This window comes from Gavialis gangeticus, unplaced genomic scaffold, assembly GCF_001723915.1.
Source record: "Gavialis gangeticus isolate Ggan-Ray unplaced genomic scaffold, GavGan_comp1, whole genome shotgun sequence".
NCBI classification, from domain to species: domain Eukaryota; kingdom Metazoa; phylum Chordata; order Crocodylia; family Gavialidae; genus Gavialis; species Gavialis gangeticus.
This window is the reverse complement of record NW_017729024.1, coordinates 156,008,897-156,029,207: the sequence shown is the minus strand read 5'-3', so window position 1 is coordinate 156,029,207 and position 20,311 is coordinate 156,008,897. Positions and strand designations below refer to the sequence as shown.

Sequence of the window (20,311 nt, the reverse complement as noted above, 5' to 3'; positions counted from 1 at the left end):
TAAGGGAGGAATGCATATTTGGTCAACTGACACAAGACCGTCTCATTTTCACTGTTTCAGCATGTAGCGTGCCCCTCCCCCTGCTCCCAGTGCTTGGCCTGCAGAAGTCAACAGTGTATCTGAGATAGCAACCAATGCAGTTACTATTGATCTCAAGTGGTGAGGGTATATTTTGAACTGCTGAATATCTTGGGTTCAAAGAATGCAGATGGCAGACTCTGGAGGCCCACTGTTCTCCATTTACCCAAATCCAAGACAATATCAAGTCTAAGATGACTTCCCCCAATAATTGGATTCTAGACATGGTACATTATAAATCTGTCATAATTTTCCATGTCTAGAATCTAATACTGGGTGCCTTGGTTGTCTTAAATTTATCCTCCCTACTGATGTGGTGGGAAAGCAGCAGCAGGGGAGCAAGCAATGGGGGAGCAGGTGGTAGGGAGGCAAGTGGTGTGGCTTGACCTCTGCTGCTTTCCCTCTCCTACTTATTCCCCTCTGCCTGCCACTTACCCACTGCTGCCTGCCCCCTCACTTGTTTCTGTGTATGCCCCACCTTCCACTTCCTGCCTCTGTCTCCAGCTGATCTGCTCCACAGCTGCTCCTGACCTGCACTTGCTCTTGCTGCATGAAGCAGCTGTGTAAGGAGTCTGGATCAGCTGGGAGCAACATGAGTGGTATGCAGCTTCCTCCTTCCCTGTCTGGCTGTCCTTTCCCTCCACCCCTCTTCTGGCTAGGATGAAGCTGGAAGGAGGACTCTGTGCATCTACCTCAGCTGCTTCCTCCAATGTGGTGTAGGAGCAGGTGAGGAGCAGCTCTGGGGATCCCATGCCTATATCAGCTGGGAGTCAGACTGCTCCAACTGGGAGGCATGGGGAGTGGATGCTCAGGAAGCTCAGATCTTCTTGGGGACAACAGCAATGGCATGCAGATTCATCCTTCCAGCATCTGTTCCCTGCCAGCCAGGGAAATGGGGGAGAGGAGCTGGGCTGGGACTAGATACCGGACTTGGTCAGCTGTCCCTGACCAAGCTGGGCTATAAAAACTGCCTCTCACCACAGCTCCCAGCTTGGGTGGTCTGATACTTGATTCTAAGACAGCACTTTGTTTTCTCCATGATGAATGGGAGGGGGAGGGGGAGAGAGGGAGCTTGTCCTGGAATTGAATAAATATGGTACTTGACTATTAGGATAGGCAACTTGAATTGTGTCCTCTTACATGCAGAACATAACTTTTAATTACATATTGCGAACTACTTTCTCCACAGGACCCTGATTTGATTTGGTGCATCAGATGGGTGGTGCTTCTGGAAAAAAATCAAAGGTGCGTCAGGAAAGATACCATCATTTCGAGACTTCTTCCTCATTACCGAAGAAATTGGAAGGTGAATGGTGAATGAAGGCAGAGAAAGGATTGTCTTGTACTTGAAAATAGTGGGCCTTGACCTTCAAAACCTGAGTTCTACTTATGGGTTTTTATACCATCTTCACTTTTATACCTGAGCTTCTACCAAGTATGCCTGAATTGATGTGATGAACATCTTGTTCTTGCCCTTGTCCTCTTCAGAGGGAGAATTATAAGTAGGATAAGGTAGACTGAGTTTTGGTAGGGTTTTGCTTCTGGGTTCTGGTTATGTGTGTGTATGTATGTTGATCAATAAGTATATCTGAGAAGGCTGGTCTTACCTTTTGCATTTTGCATTTGGAGCAGAAGTTGATGAGCTTTGAGGATTCTTCTAGTTATGGGAGTGCCACAGTTTTGGACTAGCCATAAAATAGCTCTCATTCCCACACAGAACAACTTGACCCATATAAGAGAGTATTTGGCATAGATCCTGCATGGTACTGGCCAGGTAAGTTATAAACATAAATTTATGCATGCTTGTGGCACTATCAGTGTTTCAACTGGAGGGGAAAGTGCATGTGGAAATGAATCATTTATTATTCAGTGCAGGGTTTGGAAACAGCAATAAATAAGCCTAGAGTCATACATTAATGGGCAAATAAATATTTGACATGTTTTATTCATAGAGTACCATTCATACTTTAGACTGAATAAAGTCCTGTGGAAAGAAAAAAGCCTGGGTGTAATTTTGACTCCACTGAAGTTGTAAAAACAATTTTAATTCTTGCTTTCTTATCTAATAGGTTCTTGACTGCAAAGATCACTTCTCACTTCTGGGTTGGAAGGTGTCACCCTCAGTCTACAAACCACTGCATGTAGGTCAGGATACAAAGTGAAGAAAAGCCTATTCAAAGAAAAATTAAGTTTAGTAAGTAGAATGTTATTAATTTATCAGAGTTAGCAAGGTTACTAGAGGTAACAACTCAGCAGCTTTTGTGAAAATTTCTATGGGACTTTTGTTGAACTTGAATAGGGAGGAATCTGGCTTCACATCTTATTTGAAACATTGCACCACCACCACCAGCCTGGTGTGTCCTGCATTCCATTTCCCTAGTGTACACTAACCTGTCTAGATCAGGGGTTGGCAATCTATGGCCCATGGGCTAGATCTGGCCTACAGAGCCTGTGGACCCAGATCATAGAGTTGTGGCTTTGGCAGCGGGGAGCTGTCTCTGCTCCATGTCACAGTCAGCTGCTGGGGACTTTGGTGGATGGGGAGCTTTGCCCTGTGTCTTGACACAGTTAGGTAATAGGCATGCCATGCCCTGCTGCAGCTGAGGAATGGGTAGTAGGGGTTATGGCACATGGGTCCTAATGCCTTCCTTCCACCAACTTGAGCTGGATCATTCTAGCGTCTCTACTGGAAAACCTGAATCTCTGAGTACTGGAAAGTATTTGATGCTTCCAGTGAAGTAATGGGCTATGACTTACAGTTGCAAAGTGAGGGGCAAACTTTCAGTAAGCTGGGGACTGTACCATGGAGGGCTTTGACTATCAGGAGAGATTTTGTATTTAGGTTTTCTTTGTATCCAGAGTCGATGCAGGGAACAGAGCACAGGACTTGCATGCTCAGAGTGACAGAATGAGTAACGGAAATCATAACATTTGATTGCTTTTGTTTGTTAGGACAGTAATGTGATTTTAATGAGGCTTCATTGTATGTTGTTTTTTCAGTTTGCCTGGTTATATAATAGAGAAAACAGAATAAAGGACAGTAGTTTCATTACTGCCTCTCTTGTGTTTCCAGGCACTATCCTTGTGTTATGGAGTTATCCTTGTGTTATGGAGTATTACACTGTGCTATGAAAATACCTGACAAATACTTAAACGTGCAGGGGTTTAAGTCTAAAGGCTACTAAAAGAATACTGATTTTGCCCATTGTTTTTTTTTCAATATTTTTCTCTGAACCATTGAAGCCCAAGAAAGTGTTTTTTATTTGTACGGTTAACATTATTCTGTATCCAAAGAGCACTGCAATATTTTCAAATAAAAAAACTGTGGGAATCTAATTAGAAAAAACTTCAGGGGCTACACAGGACTCTGGTCAGTGTTCTTTGACAAAATTAAAAAAATAAAAAGCAGGTTCCAGAAAACTTGAAAAAGCAGCAGTATTGAACCAAAAGGGGATTGTCAGATGATTAATTAACTGTAAAAGAAGGAAATATAGTATGGAATTAACAAGAACCTGGTTAGACAGAAAGTAATACATTTTTAACCAACATATTAAAATACAAAGCAGCTTTGTTTCTTTAACAGAACATTACATTTATTTGGAAAGGAAAACATACTTTTCTCTAAACATTTCCATACTCCAAATACTGACTCTATGGCATGACAACCCTGTAGAAAGACAGACTTCCAGAAGGGGAGATTTTATCTCATAACTGTACTTTCTTTTAGGATATTCTGCCTTAACTCAAGCTGTAATAGAGAGGAATTAAGTCATGAAAGATACTGAGAGACTCACTTTGGTAGAGAGGTCATGAAGCCTTGAGTTAGAGGAGTTATTTGTAGAGATGCGTAAATCTTATTTTGGTAAATAGTTTACTTACAACAAATGAAGTTTCAGACACTATTCATGAATTTAGATGCATCTTAGCAAATAATTGTGGCTAATAAAAAGAATGACAACAAAATTTAGAAATGTTGGAACAATGTGTTTGTTTTAATAGTGAGACTTGGTCCATGTGCTCGGAACTACCAAAGATAACCACCCAGGCCCCAGTGCATCCTGTACCCCAGTGGTTCCCTGGAGAGATAGGACACCTGAATTCATATCCCTTTTCTGCCTGATTTGAAACATATCCCACTTTTCAAACTCCTAACCACTGGACTACAGACAAGCAATCTGCACCTCCTCTCTTTCTGCGCTGGGTTTGTGAATGGTGTTATTACAGTTCTCCTGTGAATGTAATTATTTCATTTTGTTCAACTGCAAATTAACTATTTGTAATTTTCCAAAATGTCTGGAGAAAATGTGTTTTTTCTTTTGCTTCCTTTTCTTTTTCTTCCATCTCCGAAAACAGAGAAAAAATCAGTTATTCACACAGCTTTACATAGCCTCACTTCTAACTTTTTTTGCCTTATTTACCATGGATAGTATCCTGACTGGATCCCTATACCATGTAGAGATATGTCTGAATAATAATTTTAATTTAAATGTATAATTACATTGGTTTATCCATGGGGTTTCTTGGAAAAAGAGAGCAAAAAATCCATCTTCCTTCCTTCCTGGGAGCACATTCCTTTATTCTGTATATGATTATAAATGGCTAATGGACAAGGACAATGTTTAAGGTTAATGTTTTATACTTAATGTGAATAGGTTTTTAGGAAAGGTCATAACAATCTGAACTAGGAGGTGAAGCTACAGAAAATTAGCTAAGTCAAATAATAAATGAATGTTGTTTTTCAGTGTGTTCACAAGACATTGTGACATCACAATACAAATGTATCATTCTCATGGACAATTTCAAGGTGAAGGAAACAAAACATTAAACAGAAATGTATCTCTAGGCTCAGCTTACCTTGGAGTAAATATCAAAGTGAAAATATATATTGTGTGTCAAATTCAGTTGAAGACTTAAATAAATGTGTGTGAAGTGTTTTGAAAAGTTAAATTATAAACAAAATAAGGTCATCAATAGATAATAGAAAGCCATCATGTTCAAAACAATATAAAACCAAACAAAAATCAACATGCCAAATACCAGTCTGTGTCATAAGAGCAATTGCGGGATTTTCTAGCTATTGACTGGAAAGCAATGAACAAGTCTCTTCTCAGACATTCCTAACTTCTCTGGGGTAATTAGTCAAATTCTACTCTCCGCTATTAAACCCAATGGGACTGTATGGTGTAATTGAAGCAGAATTTGGCAGTACATATTAGCAACGTCAGTAACACTAAACCTGTAAGAGTTGTGTGTCAGTTTGCAATATAATTTATAATAAAGGTTCTGTCAGCTGTGTATTCTGGCACTGGTTGGGTGATTTGGGCTTACTTACACCCTAATCATTAGCAGAGGAAGGAAGGAAGTTTTCAAATATGCCACGGCACCTCAGCAGGACATCAAAACAAGTTACTGAGAGACTCAGAGGAGTACTTAGTCACCCAAATTCCCATTTTAGCTTCCTGTGCATTGATTCTGTCAGGCAAATGCAGGACATAATTGACCTATTAAGACTCCTGATTGAAGTGTTTGTTTCTCTTCCTTCTATCCACAACTGAAATAGCTTGTGACATGTCTTTCTCCAGGTGTGCTTGTTGATGTGTGGGGTAGGCTTCTATTTCTAACTCTGCATTTAGCATGCCCTTAGGCTTTCTTAATAGCATTAATCTGGTGTGAGCAGTATGATTTCTGTATTGCTAAAATGTGATTAGCCAACTCACCCTACATATTTGACTAGCTAAATAAATTAAATAGGGATTTAATATGTAACCATTACAATCTATATGACTCCAGTGTCCTCCTAGCTGCAGGAAGTTAGCTTTGTGAATCAGTGTTCTAACCATAAAGTAGGGTGGATTTATTACAATGCTAATCTCAAATACTTTTGACATGATATAAATTACACAAAGTTAGGGCTTCTATTTTTTTGTTGTGCCTTTACCAGCCCAAACTAATGCCGGCTGAAGTCCAATAAGAGTCTTTCCCCTGGCATCAGTGTAATTTAGGGTGTCTTAGGACTCTGTCTTACTATACAAACTCCTAATGTTAAGGTATTCTACTGTAACAAATTAAGCATCACACATTTTTACTTTGTCCAAAGACAGACTCCCTCCCTCTGCAAATAAGTCTGACATAAACAATTCCCACAGATTCAGTAACAAATCTACACATTTTAATCATACTTTAATAAAAAACTTTAATGATGGATGCCTTCAAAAATGTAAATCAGACACACAGATGATATACTGAAATGGCTTGACTTTATTTCCATACATGCTGGCTAATTCTAATAGACTATTAACTGAGTGGCAGGTGTAATGGAACTTGCTAGTGGCATTAGAAATTAATTAAGTTGCTGAGGAAGTTTGGCTAGCTTATTGTAACAATTGGTATTTAACTCTGTCAGGATATCAGAGGAAACAGTGGGTAAGGAGAAAGCAAACCCTTCAGAACTGCTTAGTCTGGAGAGGCAGCTCAAGTTCTGTTGCTATTTAAGCTACAGTAAAGTTAAAGCCAAGGAAGTGGGTAAGTTTGAGTGTGCCCACCTGGACTGGCTCAATGTGCTACTTTTAAGGAACTGCTCCAACATCTAAGCCTTGTTGCACAACCTACTGGTCTATAGTCTCTCAGCTGCTCCTTTCCTAGCAATGTCTCTGGCTTTCCTGCTTTCTGACCCTGCTTTTGGTTTGTTGCTGGACTTCGGCTTTGGATTTCTCAGTGGATCTGCTTCCAGGTTCTTGACCCTGGTTTGGCTGTGTTCTTGGACCTCACCCTGTGCATTGTACCTTGGATTTGGTAACTGAACTTCTGATTCCTGGATCTTAACCTTGGCTTGGTATTTGACTCCTGACTCATGGCTTTTGACCCTACCCCTGAAATTCCTGGTTCCACTCCTGGCTCTATCCCCTAGGCTGGCCAGCCTAGTGAACTGTGACAGCATCCATATGAATAACACAGTGCATCTCTGCCCTAACTCCTTAAGGATAGAGACAGACATTCAGAAAGCCTGAGCCTAAACTGATTCAATCTTTGCAGGTTAGTCTAACTTGCCTAGGTTGAACCAGTTTGCAACTGCATAGTCATTCCCTCTGGACTGAGGAAATGCAGACACATGCCTACAGTGGCTCAGGCTAGAAGCTGGGGGGCATTAGAGCATCCCTCCCTTCCCTTCCAGAGTGCTGACCTGATGGGGACGTGGCCAGGCCCCAGCAGAATGCTCTGATTAGGGAGAGGTGTAAACCCCCACCCTGCCTGCGACATCTGCTCTAGGGGCAAGAGTGTTGCCAGCCCCTGACTAGCACTCTGAGGCAAAATGGGGGTGTGCAGTGCATGCATCTGTTGATGATAGTGAGCTTTTCAATCACCCGCTCCCTGCTTCTTCATACTATATGCAAACCTGACAGGGGAGGGAGCCAGCAGGGAGATGATTACACAGCACTTATCAACCTATCAACAAAACAAAAGCCTCTCACATTAGTTCAAGCTCTTTTTAAACCTTTTTTCGCCCGAGGAATTACCAGCTGACCTGTTGATTAGCTCCAAAAAGTCCTAAGCGGACACTGTCCTGTCTGCCTGTACCAGTGAAATTGGAGACACACACACACACATCTCTCAGCATTAACTAGCATACCACATGGGGCTGGGGGTCCATGCTGTGGGAGAGGGGTGAATCCCTACTTGAGCAGCAAGGAAGGGGTGGGGTGGGGGGTGCTCTCTGGAGAACAGCACAGCTAGCCCAGGGCTGCAATTTCAGCCATTTTGAAACTGGTTTATGTGCACTGAACTCATGTTTTGTTACAGGTTTAAACCAGTTTCTGATCACTTAAACTGGTTTATGTGTAACTTCTGTCCCTAGCCCAAGAGTGTAGTACTGTGCACTCTTAGAAGTGTGCTGGGATAGCCACCTGGGCTGACACCATCCCTTTCAAAAGAATTCCCTCAAGCAGGGGGAACTCCAGGGGAAAGCTTACATGATTTGATGCCAGTAAAACAGGAACCATAACTTTCCCTGTTCTTACTTGTGCTCTAAAAGTAGTAAAATAATGTGTTGCCATTCCAAACAGAGCAAAGTGAATACTGCCTTGACTATTCCTGTCACCCTCTACCACCCCCATCGCTTACCCCCCATATTGCTTGTGAAGCAACATTCATTCACAGCAAACCAGCCAAGTGCAAGTCTGGGGAGCTATTTGGTGCCTTATTATTCCTAGTTAATTTTAATAACTACAAACAACATTTTTGCTGTTATGTCTACCCCTTTTCTAATACACAAGCCTCTATTACTTTATATCTATGCACACACTGACTCCTAAAACGTTTTTGGGAAACTTGTGATCCATGGTTGTGAAAAACTGCAGGGGAAAGTTAGGAGAAAAATCTGGGTTGAAATGCGCTAGAAAACTCTTCCTGTTTAGGCAAGAGTCGGAGAGAAGCTCACTTCTTCCATCTAACATAAATATTTTCCAAGAAATCAGAGGAACAGGACAGCTTTCAAACAGATGTGGAGCTTTTATGCCTAAATAAAAATTAAGTGTTTCCATTGTGTAGGTCCAAATTGTTTGTATATTTATTTCTGACTGCTCTTAAAAAGTCATATTGAAAAGGACTGCTGTTTACAGATGTTGCACGGCTACAGAAAAGGCTAACACAGGAGGATAGTAAATCTGATACAATCAAGCATTATTTAAGACACATGCTTCCTTTTAGGTTTTGGAGTGTCCTATATCTGTTTACTCAAAATATTTCTGTAATTCTTGCTCCATATCTCAAGGATAATGAATGATTTGTGCCTAAATATTCCAGTTAGGAGGAAATTCATCTCTTTCTTTGTACTTCCAGTTCCAAGGGCACATCTAGACAAGAGCACTTGTTCATTGCCCCAGGGACAAATATCAGTGTCACATAATTGTGCCACTGCTGCTTGTACCCTGGGGAATGCCCGTGCATGCACGCTCTGGCATGCAGCAAGTTGCCCTGGGTAGGGTAGGAGAGGCTGGGGCCAGTACCTGGTTTGGCCCTACCAGCGTTCCCTGGGGTCCTGGGGGCCTCCCAGGGCTTCAGCATCAGCCGTCCAGTAGCAGGGAGCCTGGTCAGCAGCCAAAGGATGTCTCCTGCTGGCCAGGCTCCAGTTCTGGGCAGTGCAAGCTGCTACCATGTGTGCTGCTGTTCTTCTAGAAAATTAGCAGCCTGGAGAATGCCTGCAAGTATGATGTGTGCGGTGCTGCAGACGGGTCTATGGCGCCGCATGCACGCTTGTCTGGATGTGCCTCAAGTGTTCAAAATCTTGAGTCAGGCCTCTCACAGGCCTTAAAAATCACATGACTTAAAAAACAATTCTAGGTTTTTTGAGCCTGTAGTGTGCCTTCTGGTCATGAGGGTGAGAAACCAGATTTATTTAAAGCAAATACTGAGAGTTTCACAATTCCATGACTCTGGGAGTAGTGACTTTGAGACAAAAGTCCGATACAGTCAGAATTGGCACTATTGTAGTGCAGAACCCCATTCAAGGTCTTCTGTGCCTTCTGTATAGGCTACCTGTACAGAAGTACTCTGTACATGTTTTACAGCACGATAATTTAGAGCACTTTTTATAGCACTATAAAGTTACAGCAGTCTTAAACATGACAGAAGTATAGTGTTTGGTTGGGGCAACCTCTGAGCCACCCTGCACTTTTCAGGCTAGGAGGCAGCGTGCGCTCTGCAGCATCCTGGGGCTTCTCCACTGGTCAGAGATTTGACCAGCATATAGAAATTACTTAAAGCACTGTAGGTTGCTAAAGTGCTGTAAAACACAGGACTTCAAATTTAATACCTCATTTAACAAGGTTAATTTAAAGCACTGTACCCATTTTAAAGTGTTGTAAAGCTATGCACTTCTGTTAAGTGGTTAAAAAAAAGCTAGTTCTGTACATACCTGGATCTTGAGCACTAGTATGTAATAGATAATCAAACCAAATGTGAAGCTTTCATTTTCTTTTGTTTTAGCCTGTGGAACCCATGCAGAGTACTCCTGTATACAGCTGCTGGGATACCAAACCCTGATTCCAGACCCAACAAATTTTCCACAGTGCATGAAGAGCTGGGAATTAGGACTATGGAAATACTCCTTCCTGCCAGCACAGACCATGAAATCATACCCCTCCTCATGCCCCTTGTGCTCTAAAGACAGTGCACGTTGCCAGTGATACTTAGTACCAACTGTGCATCAGGCAGAGAGAGAACATTGATGTTGACAGGCAGGGAAAGGAATCTCAACAAAATTACTATCTTCCCTACGGAGTTTGTCTCCAAAAGCAAGCCAAAGCTTCTCCTCTGTTCCTCCTAATTGATGATGACTCATAAGGATCTCAACTTGCTACTAATTAGGGACTTAGGCTCTGAAAAAATGATGTAGCTGAAAAGCATTCTTAACTTTTTTAACATGTTCACTTACAGGACAGATTTTTCTGTTAAGATGTGTTGGGCATGTCCCATTTTGAGCCCTCTGACCTAATCTTTGCAGCTGTAGCAGCTTTTCTTTCCTTTTCTCCTGCCTTCATTCTTCTCAGCTCGCTTGGTGACACTGCCGTGATGCTCAGAGCCCAGCTGGAGTCAGGGATGTATTGCAGTGGGGGGCCATGTTAGCAGAGCTTAGCTTAAAGTGAGAGCCATGCTCAGCTAGCCTGCTTCACTGCTGCTGGGCTAGGGACAGACATTCAAAAAGCCTGAGACTGAATTGATTCAATCTTTGTAGGTTAGTCTAACCTGACTAGGCTGAACTGGTTTGAAACTGGACAGATATTCTCTCTGGACTTCTCAGCTAGAGCAGCCCCCCTTCCCTTCTGCAGGGAATTGAGCTGAGGCCCTGGCAGGACTCTCTCATAAGGGATGTCTGCCTGCATGGTCCCAGGCATAGGCAACTAGTAGGGGATGCATGGGGGTGCACATGCCCCCCTGATGGGGCTGGTGCCCCCCCGATGGCCGACACTGATGCCGTCGGTAGGGCAGGTGCTCCCCTGACAAGGCCACTGCCATTGGCAGCTTCTGTGGGTGCCCCCCAGATTTAGGAGGCACCAGTCACTCATAGTCCTAGGCTTTTCCGCACTGGCTGCTCAACAGGCAAGAGTGTTGGTCATGGCTCTTTCCAAGGAAAGAGAGTTTCTACAGGGCTCTGAGAGGTCTCTGCGTGGCTGGACTGCTCTGTAGTGGGCCGATTCTGTTTGTTTGGATGGGTTGTAGTTGCACTGGCCCTGTACAGAGGAATTGTGCCCCAGCTGGGCTGGCCGCATGTGACTGGGTCAGATTTCTGTTGTACCAGCCCTACACAGAGGTACTGGGCTCTGGATAGGCCAGCACCATGCACAGAATCAGGCCCGTGGACCAGATCCAGCCTGAGGTGTGGGAAGTGCCACCAATTTTAGTCTAGAAAAAAAGTTTTTCCTAGATATCAAAAATTTGGGAAACACTATTATACAGAGAGCACATCAGTATCTCCCTGGATGACTTGGCCGTAGGTTACTATTTCTTATGGAACCAGGAATCTTTTCATGGATGTCACATAAGACTTCAGAATGCACTGTATATCCTTATGCATTAGATTTCACACTGGGTTTCTTTTGTGCACAGGGGGAGGGCCTCTGTCAGGTTTTGAGGCTTCCTTTTAGTGCGTGGAATCCTGATCAAAGACTGCAGATAATCAAATGTTCCTAAAGAAGCTGTAAAGACTCACCCTACCTACAACAGGAATCCAGATTGGCAACATGATAGAGCCCCATGACTGCTTTAAGAGCTTTGTTTACTAACAAAAAACACTTTCACTGAATCGGGACTCTCTTACTGGACCAGGCAGGGTGTTTTATAGTGGTCGAGCTTCTCTGGATCTAATCAGAACTTACAGTTCCTGCATGTGTGTGAAACAGTTTTTCTCAAGTTGTAGTATATATTGTCCTGGTTTCCACCCCCCCCAAAGACAAAGCATAGAACAAATTATTCATGCTGTTTGAAAAAAGCAAGATGCCTTCAAATTCAGCATTCATTTTGTATCTCTTAATCTCTGTTTGCACTTCCAAAGCTATCTTTACAAGGGCAGTTTCAAATCCTCCATACATTAAAACAACAATAACTCCAACAACAAAGACATTTTTCTTTACATTATGTAGTCCTGCAAATCATAGGTAGAATGCTGTTACTTTGCAGGCCTAAAGGCCAGCTCTACCCCATAAATAAAGATATGTCTACACTGCAATCAGAGGTGTGTCTGCAAAATATATGCATGCACCTGAGTTAGCTGCAGCATACAGATACCAGGTACTTACAGAAGTGAAGCTGTGACCACAGAGTATCTACACAGTATCCTGTGAATCATTTAGTACCCCATACTATAGCCCATACTACTATAATTCATGGTTGTAGTTACCTAGCTAGCTAGACTAAAGCTGGTGTGGATGTTTCTTCACGTGCAACAATCACACATACTAAATTAGTCTATTTGATATCCAATCTCTGAAAGAGCCATTAAGGGTCTATAACATGCATCTTTTGCCATCAGCAATTCTGCCAGCAGACAGAAGCCACCCCAAGGAAGGATCTGGAGTACATTCACATCCATATAGCTTTTGGCAGCTCTAAACAGGTTCTGTTCTGTGTCGCTCCACTCAGCAGCTGTGCTTTCAGAGGGCACAGCCAGAAGAAGGTTTTGCAGATGCTCAGGAGACACTCAACTGCCTTTTAGATTTAGCCTGTTGGTATATCTGCAGATTTTTTCAAATGAAAAAATTACCCTTGAAGCTAGGAAAAGATTAAATATGTTACCTCATAAGAACCCAAAGTTCAGTATCTGTCTTCAGTTCTCTAACCCTTTGAGGTTTATAGAATCTTGTAGGCAATATTGGTAATTACATTTAATAGATACAAAAGCTCTTTTGTAAAGGCCATGACTCAGTGGGCCAAATATATTGGTAACATGAGTAGACAGAACTCCAATGCAGCTAATGAACTTGTTGTTGCTTATGAATTTGGCTCAGTTTCTAGGTAGTAAATAAATAATAATCGTACTTAGCTGTTGGCTCGATAAAAGATATTGCATTTATAGAGGAAGTAAAAGCAGTAGTTCATCTGGCTCAAAGCTACTGTGCCATGCCTATAATATAACAATTTTCGAAGACAGAACACTGAAGAAATTGTTTTAATTTTATTTTACCAGTTTCACATTTTAAATAGATGTCTACTTTGAAGTCCTGTATGCTGATATAGCAACAGCTTTATGTTTTAACAAGTTAAGGGAATGACAGATACCGCTATAACAATGAAAAGTATTGATAATCCCTACTCATGCAAAGCTTTTGGTTGAAGCCAATGGGATTATAGAATTGGACCCTGTGATACATAACTTGATGAACTTCATATTTAAGTCTGTTTCTCAAATGTGTGCTTGACTTTTAAGTTAGTGTGTGAGACTAACAAAAGTGATCAGAAACTTGGAACAGTCTTACACACTAGGGCCGTGACCAGATGAGCATGAACGTTTGGTTCTGTGAGAACAACTAGCAGCAGCACACCTTGTGCCACTACTAATTGTCCCCAGGGAACACCATGCCATGTGTGCTCTGGCGTGTGGCAGGTTATCCTGGGTAGGGCAGGGGAGGCTGGGGCCAGCACTGGGCTGGCCCCAGCAGCCCTACCTGGGGTCCTATGGGTCTCCCAGGGCTGCAGCAGCAGCAATTCTGCCACTTGGAGCCTGGCTGGCAGCTACAGTGTGGCTCCAGCTGGCTAAGCTCTGGTTTTGAGCAGCAGACACTGTATGTGCCACTCTGCTTTTTTTTTTACATGGGTTTTTTTTACCTCAGGATATCCAGGGATCAACCCTCCCACACCTGCACTGCGCTGCTTCCTTGCAGTGTGGAGACCAGCTGAACACGTAGTTTGTGGCCCTGCAGGAGGCTGGGCCGTGCTGCACTCGGGGCGGGTGGTGGTGGCACTGGGAGGAAATTTGGGGGAGCTACAGTGAATTTTTGGGTGTCTGCAGCCCCCCCATAGCCCACTCCCAGTGCCACTGCCTGGCCTGAGCACAGTGTGGCCCAGCCTCCACCAGGAACAGGCTGGCCCCAGCCCACAGCTGCAGCCTGCCCTGCCCCACCCCTTGTGCAGAACTGGGGTCACGTGCCTGCCGTGTTCTTCCAGGTTGCATGTGCCCCCTCCTCACACCCCCCAGATGAGCTGCTTGCAGCTCTGTCCCTGCCCCTGCCCCACTCCCTCCCTTACTGCCATTGAGGAGTGGGGCAGATCGAGGCCCCAGTGGTGAGGGAGGGGGTGGGGCTAGGGCTGGGGCCTCCATCTTCCCCCCATGTCTCTTTCCCCTCCCTCTGCCCCTTCCCCCACAGATTTACCTGCTGGGGGGCGCAGTGCATGGTAAATCTTGGGTTGCTTTTAAATTTCAAAAGTGATCTCCTATTTAAAGAGGTTGGAGACCACTGGTCTATAGAGAAGCCTCCCACAAGGGGAGGCTGCAACTTTCTCTGTAGTCCTGATAGTTCTGGTGATGCTCCTTTGGTTACCTATAAAAACACCTCTGAGTAGTTTGCTTTTGTATTAATTCATAGTTTGGCACTAAGCAATTTATGTTCCCTTTCTTGCAGATGTCAAAGAAGCCTATCCATTAACCTAGTCTAAGTTTAAAGTGATTGCGCTAAGCCCAGCTGTGGGAGTCGTGGAGAAACTCTGGGGGTGGCAGACTCAAACAGCTAGAATAAATTAGTTGTCCTACTGAAATGTGTTGGCATTACCTAGTTAGAAGACATTTTTCCCTCACTCATTGTCAGCATAAAAGATAGTAAAATGGCATTTTCTCAGTAACCTTGTCTACTATTTTAGACAGAATGCACTATCTTGTGAGTTAAATTTATCCTTGATGTTAACTTTTATTGATAGTAGTAATACAACTGCCTCTCTGTTAAAAATGGTCATATTCTGCTGTACTGGAATATGTTGGAATTAGATTATGTGGCTGATTTCTTTGCTCGCTTTTGGTTTGTCAAAAAGGTTCTGCAAGATTACCATTGACCTGATATTTGCATATAGCACCTGCCATCTGATACCAATAGATGGATCTGCATTATTGTGCTATGATCAAGTTCAGGCTGTTTGCCCTTGTATCTAAAGCCTTACTTCACTCAACCCAACACAAGGTCTTTCAGCTGGTGAAAACTGTCATACTTCTATTAACATTAGATTTACACTAATTTTTGCCCCTTTAGGCACTGATTTCCTGTCTTTTCTTCTTCCCTTCCCTCGTCTCAGACCACTCCTTGCTATCCCTGACATGAATCGTAGTTCATTCTGCTCTGTTTCTCACTCCTGCTTCTGTCCCTTCTTCTGGCTGTCTCCTACCCCTGGAATTGCCCACATATATGTATTTAAAAATGATTTCCAAACTCCCAAATGGACTACACCTCTTGCAGCTTGATCAGGAAGTCCTATTGTGTATTACAGTGGCTTTGTAAGAGGGAAGATGTAGTCTGGTTAGAAGATCTGCCCAAAGAAGAGAATGAGTCTGGTTAGTGTCTCATATAGCAACCAAACTACAATTCCCACAAAGCAGCAGAATAGAAATGAATAGAATATGAACAAATGAATTTTCTGAATAGAAATGTTTTCTTTATTGTAGAAAAAAAATAGAAATGTTTTCTTTATTGTAGAAAAAAAATAGAAATGTTTTCTTTACTGTGTTACTGAGCTGTAACAGTCAAATTTTCTTTGAAAAGGAAAAATCACTTTTTCTGGCCAACTCTATTGTGTAAAACAAAAAACAGGAAAAAACCAACCCCCCCACCCAATTCCCCCCCAGGAAACCCCAGACTTCACAGGTATTTTGCCCAATGGTAAACAATTCTTTCCTAACAAGAACTACAATCTGAATCCCTTTCACGTGTTGTTTTCTACCCCTCTGTTCTTGTCATCCAATCTATTTTTTTTGATGGTCATTTAAAATCTGACAGGGACAAACTGTACTACAATCTCATTGGAAATACAGTCCGATGAATCATTCTCTGTTCCTCACGGACTTCTTGTCCCCAAATACGTTTGTCAAAGACCAGAAACTACTGCATTCAAGAATGTGCTTGCAGATGGGTCTATTCCTTGGCATCAGAGAATCACACTGAGCTGGGGGAGTGTTTCATTAGCATGTTTCATTAGCCTGTCCTTCCCTATGACTTCCTGGGCTGAGGGGAAATCAGTAGCGCTAGATATTCAGGGAAAGAACTGAACTGAGACTACTAACCCTGACTATCTGAGGTGATTGCGGACTAAGGAGAGAGAATTTGTCACAAAAGTGGCCAGCGCTGGAGACAAAGCATCTCTGTAGACATTGTTTAGAGAGTGAGGCAGGCTGCAGAAGAGTCAGGCCAGGAGAAGTACCATGCAAGTAAGTAAGAAAATCCTTCACGTGTTTCTCCAGAGTGTGGTGCTCTGATCCCAGCGAAAGCAGCACGCTCCTCTTGCAACAGCTCTGCTGCCTCCCGGCTCTGGAAAATTCCTGCTTCACTACTCAGCCTCACCTGGAGACACACCCCAGCTTGTGGGGGTGCTGCAGGCAAGGAATGGGATGTACTCATGTGGAAACAACTTTAAACACTTTCTTAATGGGAATGTGAAAAGATGCCAGAGAGGAGAACTGCCCGCTTATCAAAGTTAAAATCAGATAACTGGAGTCAAGACGCAGAGATGTTCTGACTGGTTTTTTGGCCAGGTGAGTGGGGCTGTGGGGACGGATTCAGCAGCACCCACTGTTGCTGTGCTGGTTGCACCCCCGCAAAGCCCCACAAAACACTGTAGTAAGCCACTGGGGAACAACAACCACCTGGCGTGTGTGTGTGTGTGTGTGTGTGTGTGTGTGTGTTGGGGGGGGAGGGAGAAAAATTCAAAATACTGTGTAGTCCACACTAAAAAGAGAAGCGCCTACCTCTGAATGCAAAAATTACTGGGAAGACTTCTGTTGACGCAGGTGTACCTTTTTTCCATCAAGATATACTACATGCCTTTACTGAGTTACTCAGTAATCTTAGTACTCTCCTTCACGGTATTCCCTTCTTCCCAGTCCCCTTTCCTGCCTGCCTTTCACTTGTTGTTATACCAAATTTCTGCCAGAGGCCCCAGAGGGCAGACTTTATGTCCTCATTTATGCTTAAGAGATGCCTGGGATGTTTAAGTGCTTAATTTTTTAAAACGTAGATTAAAAAAAAATGCAATTATTATTAGCAAGTGTGGGTTTTTTTTAAATGCAGTCAATAGCTATCTAAAGTGATGTTGTTTCCTCAGGTTACAATAGACATCTACATTCAGAGTCTCTGGAAAGTTTTAAAAGCTTCTGGAAATTTCCTCGGCATGCTTTTAAACATTAAACAAAGTCTGATTTTCAGAAGGCTTGGACACCTGTTGAACACACAAAACGGCTTTTTCACCTCATCTCAGAACCTGAAATGATTTGTTACCCGGCCTTTTCTTTGGAAGTTCACTGCCTACAAGTGCACTTCTTGTTGAGACATACTTTACACCAATTGCACACTGACAATTCATTATGTTACAACCCTTCTCTTTTCCCACATTGCCAAGGGGTCAAGCCACTTTGCACTGTAGTGGATGGAAAACCTCTCATGGACTGGGTCAAAGAATAACTTACACTTCAGCCATGTAGACTGCAAACATGATTCTTCACATATCCAGCAGGGCTTAGCTGTGTCCCCATTGTGAGATGATGTAGCGATGTAGAAAGTCATATAAACTTCTCAGACTTCTTTTAACAGTTCATCAGATTTATTCCCTTTTCCATGCTAAACAATTTTATTTTTTAGTCAGCTCAAACTGCTTGTGTTACATGGCAATGCTAGAACATGACTTTAGACCTTAAGCAATGGGTGATATGACTCATACTGCTGATTATTTTAGGTCTGAAGTTGTGTTTTGTTGCACTATAATGAAGATGACTCAATGCATTGAATCCACATAGAGTATTAAAGAGGATAAACTTTTACCCTCCAGGAAGTTTTCTTTAATTTATTCTTAGATCTTAATTTAGCTCCATAGGATGACTGGGAATTTGACTGAAATTGAGGGACAGTGCATTTAGTTAAGTGTATTTCTTTAAAAAGCAAGCCAAAGCAGATACCCAAAATGTCTGTCCCAAATTCTTGGCAGTACTTTTTATTGTCCTACTAGAAAAATCACAGTAAGCCAATCCTGACAGTGTCCCCAGAATACTAGTATGTCCTGCAGCAAAACATGGTTATGATATTCAAATTTATAACTACATTTCACCTTATCCTGTCCTTTCAAATGGGGCATAGACCCTTTCACTCTGTTCCAGGAAGGAGACATAGAAAGTAATTTTAGGGTACAGACAGTATTTTAATTTGAAGTTTTTGGTATTTATTTTATATAGTCATTGATTTGGAGCTCTTTGGGATGGGGAATCATTTTGGGGATTGAGAATTAATTTCTGCAATAATTTAATAGGGCTAGATCAGGAAAACATCTAAACTTCTCTGTTGAGTTCAATGAGACTCAGGCGGTGCTAATTTTAAGCAGATGCTTAAATACTTCACCTGGTGAAGGTGGCCTTAAAGCATAGTTCAAAAAACATATACCAGAATACTCTGCTGAATCAAGCCAAAACTATTTTCTAGTAGCGATAAAGGGCATTTATACATGTGCTCCAGGAGTGTGGGGAGCAGGAGGGGTTGAGGGGAAAGAAGCTTTAATTTAAACACCTACAGCATCATGTATCTCAGTGTCCCTGTGCTGAAAAATGGTGGCAGGAGCACTTTAACTAAAGCTTGTTAAACGAGCTTTAGTTAAAGTGCCCCCACCACCAGTTTTCTGCACAGAGACACTGATGCATACAATGCTGGATTCTGCTGGAGCCCGGTGATTAGCAGCTAGGAGCCCGTGGTTGACAACACTGGTTCACAAGTACACACCAAGTGTCATGAGTTATTTGCAGAATGCATCCAGCCTGTTATTAGCTATGAGTTTAGATTCTACGGGGGGGTGGGGGGGGGGCGGGGTTAAAATAATGTTTCCATCCTTTTTCTTAGGCTCCTTTGATTCAGTATCAGACTAATCCTGGTCCCACTGAAGTCAATGGAAACTTTGCCCCTGACGTCACCCACAGCAGAGTTTGGCTGTGTGTCTACTTCTTGCTCTGGGATGGTGTGTTTTTCTATTTGCTGTCAATAAGAATTCTTTCCTGATCACATAGAAGACCTCCCTCAAACCTCTAAATCATTATAGTAAATATCTCCATTTAAACCAAGCTAAGTGGCTAGGTAAAAAAAATGTGTAAAGTGGGGCACATCCAAGCGGTAGTCCTTATAGGCTTGTGATAGTTTCTCTGTGACTTCACCTCAATGGGAAGTTAGCAGAACTCTTACTGGAACTGTTCTTCAGTTAAACAGCATTGCTTTGACAAGTTATACAACTCTCTGCTGCAGTTTATTTGCAATGTTTTTTCCTCAATTTGAAAATCCTTTTCCCCCAGAAATGTCAGTTCTCTTATTTTATCAACCCTAGGTTTGTGCTGTAAGACACAGTGACTCCTTAACTTTAATATCCTGGTGATCTCTCGCTGCTCTTCTCACCCTGGTTACTGTCAAATATTTCTCTCACACACCAACAGGTACCTTTTCCTCAAGCACAACTGCCTCCATTTGTCACATTCCCAGGACCATATTCCCATAAAAAGGCACATTCCCTTTATCTCCATTCTAACCCCTATTCTGCCATCCTTGGGGGTCATTGTTTTCCTAGGTTCTTTTCAGACATGTATTAAAAGCCCCCTTTTTTTCCTTCAGGAGAGAAGACAAATGTGCTGGATCCCCTGTAATTAGTGCAGTTAGTACCCCCCAGCTAAGAAATAAGCATATTCACCTTATTAGGAGTCTGTAACCTGTTTCCACTGCAATAAGAAAATTATACACAAGAAATCAGAAACAGTGCTCCAGCTGACATGTCTAACAACCTCTCTCTGATGGTATAGCCTGTGATATTTACTTCGATGCCACCAGACTGAAGAAGCTATAGAAATAATAACTAGTTTACATCAGGTGCAGTAAAATATTGATAATAAGGAAAATCAAAAACAAAACGGGTCTCTCTCAAACCTGTATGGGAAGATATATGCGATGCAATATTATTAGTATTGGTGTTAGTGGAACAGAACTATGAAGTCTAGTCATGGAGCAGAACCTCATTGCATTAGAACAAA

At 42.5% G+C, this 20,311-nt stretch overlaps 1 long non-coding RNA gene across 2 annotated transcripts; it reads left to right on the top strand.

Moving 5' to 3' along the window:
* Positions 1-528: 528 nt before the first annotated feature.
* LOC109297869 lies at positions 529-19,496 on the top strand. 2 transcript variants are annotated; one of them, XR_002097448.1, is made up of 3 exons: positions 529-1,384; positions 2,148-2,272; positions 19,143-19,496. It is a non-coding gene; the product is annotated as an uncharacterized LOC109297869 (long non-coding RNA). The 2 variants fall into 2 exon arrangements; XR_002097447.1 differs by lacking the exon at positions 19,143-19,496 and adding an exon at positions 3,079-3,139.
* The last annotated feature ends 815 nt before the right edge of the window (positions 19,497-20,311 follow it).